The sequence below is a fragment of the Ascaphus truei genome, chromosome 10 (genome assembly GCF_040206685.1).
Source record: "Ascaphus truei isolate aAscTru1 chromosome 10, aAscTru1.hap1, whole genome shotgun sequence".
Taxonomy (NCBI): Eukaryota; Metazoa; Chordata; class Amphibia; order Anura; family Ascaphidae; genus Ascaphus; species Ascaphus truei.
In genome coordinates, this window is record NC_134492.1 from 1,291,024 (window position 1) to 1,298,244 (window position 7,221).

The following is a 7,221-nucleotide window of genomic DNA, read 5'->3' on the forward strand; positions in this document are numbered from 1 at the left end:
GACTTTCTGAAAATGAGACATTAGAGTATCTTTGACAACTTGTGGAACACTACAGAGTATCTTTATAGTACATTATGGAACACTACAGAGTATCTTTATAGTACATTATGGAACACTACAGAGTATCTTTATAGTACATTATGGAACACTACAGAGTATCTTTATAGTAAATTATTGAACACTACAGAGTATCTTTATAGTAAATTATTGAACACTACAGAGTATCTTTATAGTAAATTATTGAACACTACAGAGTATCTTTATAGTATATTATGGAACACTACAGAGTATCTTTATAGTAAATTATTGAACACTACAGAGTATCTTTATCGTACATTATGGAACACTACAGAGTATCTTTATAGTACATTATGGAACACTACAGAGTATCTTTATAGTAAATTATTGAACACTACAGAGTATCTTTATCGTACATTATGGAACACTACAGAATATCTTTATAGTACATTATGGAACACTACAGAGTATCTTTATAGTACATTATGGAACACTACAGAGTATCTTTATAGTACATTATGGAACACTACAGAGTATCTTTATAGTACATTATGGAACACTACAGAATATCTTTATAGTACATTATGGAACACTACAGAGGATCTTGATGCATGCAAAGTGAAATAGTCTTGGCAAACTGAAACCAGGTGAGACAAAGGTAATATGCATATTTCTGGGTAAAGGCATCATGCACAAGAGTTTGGTTTCCCTCAAACCGAAATACAGCAATGCATACATTCTGGTGTAAAGGTGTTTAGCATCTTATCTTTATTTTCAACAATTTCTAAAAACTCATTATACTGTACGTCATTAGACATCAAAATCAACAGACAAACACATCTCACATGGAGAAAATGAATCACTTCGTATCTCCAAAAATCTTACCCCCTTTGCTGCCACAGGGTTGTGCAGTGTGTTAAATGACAGGCCTATATCTGGGAAGAGTTGTACCTTAAATCAGAAAGCTAGGTTGCAGTGTGCCGAGCATACAAATATTTAGAAAGATGACATAAAAAAAACAATTTTCATACATAGATTACCAATGGTTTTATCTTTAAAACGTACTACTACTTTTTAATGGTTGCTTTGCTATTCCACTTCTCTCAGTATCAATGCAAGTTGTCAACTTTTTTCCATCAGTTTGATCCAGTCATAACTCTCAAGGTCATTCACTTGGTATTTGAGTTATGGATCCTGGAAGAACACGCAGACGGCATATGGCAAGTTTCATTTAGCATATTTCACGAGGACTGAATATAATTTATTTTCCTTATGGAAACAAACTAAGCCAAACTCCTCTGCAAAGACTTGGGTCTTAACCTTGACAATATTTCGAAGAGTTATATTTTCAATGTGAAATAAAACACAGGGTCGGCAAGTACACTGTATTTATTTTCATAAACTAGTGAATATAGCAAATTGTGAAGATTTAATCCCACTGAAAGTGACATGAGTCATGTATGGCACGCCTCTGAGCATGTGACCTGCATACAGGTCAAGGGTTAATACACAGCTCGCAATACACAGATCGCTAACTGCCCCACTTTTCACATTCTGCAAAGTTCCCTCAAATGAACAATATCTCCCCTCAATCTGTCCCTATATACCACCTGTTATGGACAGCACACCTGTGAGCACATGATTTATATATGCAACCAAGATTAATACACACAGGCAACTAGCTGTCCCACCTTTCTCCTTCACAAGGTACTTACAATTAGTTAATATTTACACTTACTCTGCTGCAATATATCTGTGCACTTAACACACAAAAATCTGGTATAACAAAAATGTGTCAGAAAAGGTAAGTACTTGGGGGGAGTGAGAGAGACTTGACAGCCCCCCATCACATGGTATGAAGTTGCTGGGCAGAAACCTAGACACACCCACTTCTAGAAAGTGACATCACTCGGCACCAAGTAAAGATACTTTGTAGAATCCATATCCCTCCCCTAGCAGTCACAGTGACTAGTGATGTCACTATGGGGTATATAAGAAGTAGGTGGAATATTCTAGTTCAGATCCCAAGAGGAGATCAGGATGGGGGATCTCAATGTAAGTCTTATGAGTCTGTAACTATGTGTGTTGGTATCAGGACCCCTTTGTTATTTTCTAGTTTAGGGAAAGTGTCATTCCTAAAGATAGGGCCCTCTATATGGCCTGCGGCGTGTTCCATCCATGAGAGGTAATGGACAGGTACACCAAAGGGCAGGGCGACCAGATGGTCTGGTTTTTAGGCCTCTGTCCTGTCTTTTTGGGATGTTGTCCTGGTTTTCTATCATGCTGGCAAGCGCCGACTTCGCATGCGCACTTGGTACTTGCCGGCTGCTCATGGAGATGCGTGACTGGTAAACTCCAATCACACATACGCATGAGCGACCGGCAAATGCGGATCGCTCACAAGCCGCCATGAAGTGCAGAATGCGCATGCGCACTTGGTACTTGCGGGAGCGCTGCGGCTCAGACACACCGAGCGGGAGCGCTGCGGCACAGACACACCGAGCGGGAGCGCTGCGGCTCAGACACACCGAGCAGGAGCGCTGCGGCTCAGACACACCGAGCGGGAGCGCTGCGGCTCAGACACACCGAGCGGGAGCACTGCAGCACAGACACACCGAGCGAGAGCGCTGCGGCTCAGACACACCGAGCGGGAGCGCTGCGGCTCAGACACACCGAGCGGGAGCGCTGCGGCTCAGACACACTGAGCGGGAGCGCTGCGGCACAGACACACCGAGCGGGAGCGCTGCGGCTCAGACACACCGTGCGGGAGCGCTGCGGCTCAGACACACCGTGCGGGAGCGCTGCGGCTCAGACACACCGAGCGGGAGCGCTGCGGCTCAGACACACCGAGCGGGAGCGCTGCGGCTCAGACACACCGAGCGGGAGCGCTGCGGCACAGACACACCGAGCGGGAGCGCTGCGGCTCAGACACCGAGCGGGAGCGCTGCGGCTCAGACACCGAGCGGGAGCGCTGCGGCTCAGACACACCGAGCGGGAGCGCTGCGGCTCAGACACACCGAGCGGGAGCGCTGCGGCTCAGACACACCGAGCGGGAGCGCTGCGGCACAGACACACCGAGCGGGAGCGCTGCGGCTCAGACACACCGAGCAGGAGCGCTGCGGCTCAGAAACACCGAGCGGGAGCGCTGCGGCACAGACACACCGAGCGGGAGCGCTGCGGCTCAGACACACCGAGCGGGAGCGCTGCGGCTCAGAAACACCGAGCGGGAGCGCTGCGGCACAGACACACCGAGCGGGAGCGCTGCGGCTCAGACACACCGAGCGGGATCGCTGCGGCTCAGACACAACGAGCGGGAGCGCTGCGGCTCAGACACACCGAGCGGGAGCGCTGCGGCTCAGACACACCGAGCGGGATCGCTGCGGCGTAGACACACCGAGCGGGAGCGCTGCGGCACAGACACCGAGCGGTAGCGCTGCGGCTCAGACACCGAGCGGGAGCGCTGCGGCACAGACACACCGAGCGGGAGCGCTGCGGCACAGACACACCGAGCGGGAGCGCTGCGGCTCAGACACACGGAGCGGGAGCGCTGCGGCTCAGACACACCGTGCGGGAGCGCTGCGGCTCAGACACACCGAGCGGGAGCGCTGCGGCTCAGACACACCGAGCGGGAGCACTGCAGCACAGACACACCGAGCGAGAGCGCTGCGGCTCAGACACACCGAGCGGGAGCGCTGCGGCACAGACACACAGAGCGGGAGTGCTGCGGTGCAGACACACAGAGCGGGAGCGCTGCGGCTCAGACACCGAGCGGGAGCGCTACGGCTCAGACACACCGAGCGAGAGCGCTGCGGCTCAGACACACAGAGCGGGAGTGCTGCGGCTCAGACACCGAGCGGGGACACTGCGGCTCAGACACACCGAGCGAGAGCGCTGCGGCTCAGACACCGAGCGGGAGCGCTGCGGCTCAGACACACCGAGCGAGAGCGCTGCGGCTCAGACACACCGAGCGAGAGCGCTGCGGCTCAGACACACAGAGCGGGAGTGCTGCGGCTCAGACACCGAGCGGGGACACTGCGGCTCAGACACACCGAGCGAGAGCGCTGCGGCTCAGACACACCGAGCGGGAGCGCTGCGGCTCAGACACACGGAGCGGGAGCGCTGCGGCTCAGACACACGGAGCGGGAGCGCTGCGGCTCAGACACCGAGCGGGAGCGCTGCGGCTCAGACACCGAGCGGGAGCGCTGCGGCACAGACACACCGAGCGGGAGCGCTGCGGCTCAGACACACCGAGCGGGAGCGCTGCGGCTCAGACACACCGAGCGGGAGCGCTGCGGCTCAGACACACCGAGCGGGAGCGCTGCGGCTCAGACACACCGAGCGGGAGCGCTGCGGCTCAGACACACCGAGCGGGAGCGCTGCGGCTCAGACACTGAGTGGGAGCGCTGCGGCTCAGACACACCGAGCGGGAGCGCTGCGGCTCAGACACACCGAGCGGGAGCGCTGCGGCTCAGACACACCGAGTGGGAGCGCTGCGGCTCAGACACACCGAGCGGGAGCGCTGCGGCACAGACACACCGAGCGGGAGCGCTGCGGCTCAGACACCGAGCGGGAGCGCTGCGGCTCAGACACCGAGCGGGAGCGCTGCGGCTCAGACACACCGAGCGGGAGCGCTGCGGCTCAGACACACCGAGCGGGAGCGCTGCGGCTCAGACACACCGAGCGGGATCGCTGCGGCTCACACACCGAGCGGGAGCGCTGCGGCACAGACACACCGAGCGGGAGCGCTGCGGCTCAGACACACCGAGCGGGATCGCTGCGGCACAGACACCGAGCGGGAGCGCTGCGGCTCAGACACACCGTGCGGGAGCGCTGCGGCTCAGACACCGAGCGGGAGCGCTGCGGCTCAGACACACCGAGCGAGAGCGCTGCGGCTCAGACACACCGAGCGAGAGCGCTGCGGCTCAGACACACAGAGCGGGAGTGCTGCGGCTCAGACACCGAGCGGGGACACTGCGGCTCAGACACACCGAGCGAGAGCGCTGCGGCTCAGACACACCGAGCGGGAGCGCTGCGGCTCAGACACACGGAGCGGGAGCGCTGCGGCTCAGACACACGGAGCGGGAGCGCTGCGGCTCAGACACCGAGCGGGAGCGCTGCGGCTCAGACACCGAGCGGGAGCGCTGCGGCACAGACACACCGAGCGGGAGCGCTGCGGCTCAGACACACCGAGCGGGAGCGCTGCGGCTCAGACACACCGAGCGGGAGCGCTGCGGCTCAGACACCGAGCGGGAGCTCTGCGGCTCAGACACACCGAGCGAGAGCGCTGCGGCTCAGACACACCGAGCGGGAGCGCTGCGGCTCAGACACACCGAGCGGGAGCGCTGCGGCTCAGACACACCGAGCGGGAGCGCTGCGGCTCAGACACTGAGTGGGAGCGCTGCGGCTCAGACACACCGAGCGGGAGCGCTGCGGCTCAGACACACCGAGCGGGAGCGCTGCGGCTCAGACACACCGAGTGGGAGCGCTGCGGCTCAGACACACCGAGCGGGAGCGCTGCGGCACAGACACACCGAGCGGGAGCGCTGCGGCTCAGACACCGAGCGGGAGCGCTGCGGCTCAGACACCGAGCGGGAGCGCTGCGGCTCAGACACACCGAGCGGGAGCGCTGCGGCTCAGACACACCGAGCGGGAGCGCTGCGGCTCAGACACACCGAGCGGGATCGCTGCGGCTCACACACCGAGCGGGAGCGCTGCGGCACAGACACACCGAGCGGGAGCGCTGCGGCTCAGACACACCGAGCGGGATCGCTGCGGCACAGACACCGAGCGGGAGCGCTGCGGCTCAGACACACCGTGCGGGAGCGCTGCGGCTCAGACACACCGAGCGGGAGCGCTGCGGCTCAGACACACCGTGCGGGAGCGCTGTGGCTCAGACACACCGAGCGGGAGCGCTGTGGCTCAGACACACCGAGCGGGAGCGCTGCGGCACAGACACACCGCGCGGGAGCGCTGCGGCTCAGACACACCGAGCGGGAGCGCTGCGGCTCAGACACACCGAGCGGGAGCGCTGCGGCACAGACACACCGTGCGGGAGCGCTGCGGCTCAGACACACCGAGCGGGAGCGCTGCGGCTCAGACACCGAGCGGGGACACTGCGGCTCAGACACACCGAGCGGGAGCGCTGCGGCTCAGACACACCGAGCGGGAGCGCTGCGGCTCAGACACACCGAGCGGGAGCGCTGCGGCTCAGACGCACCGAGCGGGAGCGCTGCGGCTCAGACGCACCGAGCGGGAGCGCTGCGGCACAGACACACCGAGCGGGAGCGCTGCGGCTCAGACACATCCAGCGGGAGCGCTGCGGCTCAGACACACCGAGCGGGAGCGCTGCGGCTCAGACACCGAGCGGGAGCTCTGCGGCTCAGACACACCGAGCGGGAGCGCTGCGGCTCAGACACACTGAGCGGGAGCGCTGCGGCTCAGACACACCGCACGGGAGCGCTGCGGCTCAGACACACCGAGCGGGAGCGCTGCGGCTCAGACACACGGAGCGGGAGCGCTGCGGCTCAGACACACCGAGCGGGAGCGCTGCGGCTCAGACACACGGAGCGGGAGCGCTGCGGCTCAGACACACCGAGCGGGAGCGCTGCGGCTCAGACACCGAGCGGGAGCGCTGCGGCTCAGACACACCGAGCGGGAGCTCTGCGGCTCAGACACACCGAGCGGGAGCGCTGCGGCTCAGACACACCGAGCGGGAGCGCTGCGGCTCAGACACCGAGCGGGAGCTCTGCGGCTCAGACACACCGAGCGAGAGCGCTGCGGCTCAGACACACCGAGCGGGAGCGCTGCGGCTCAGACACACCGAGCGGGAGCGCTGCGGCTCCGACACACCGAGCGGGAGCGCTGCGGCTCAGACACACCGAGCGGGAGCGCTGCGGCTCAGACACACCGAGCGGGAGCGCTGCGGCTCAGACACACCGAGCGGGAGCGCTGCGGCTCAGACACACCGAGCGGGAGCGCTGCGGCTCAGACACACCGAGCGGGAGCGCTGCGGCTCAGACACCGAGCGGGGACACTGCGGCTCAGACACCGAGCGGGGACACTGCGGCTCAGACACCGAGCGGGAGCGCTGCGGCTCAGACACTGAGCGGGAGCGCTGCGGCTCAGACACACCGAGCGGGAGCGCTGCGGCTCAGACCCACCGAGCGGGAGCGCTGCGGCTCAGACACACCGAGCGGGAGCGCT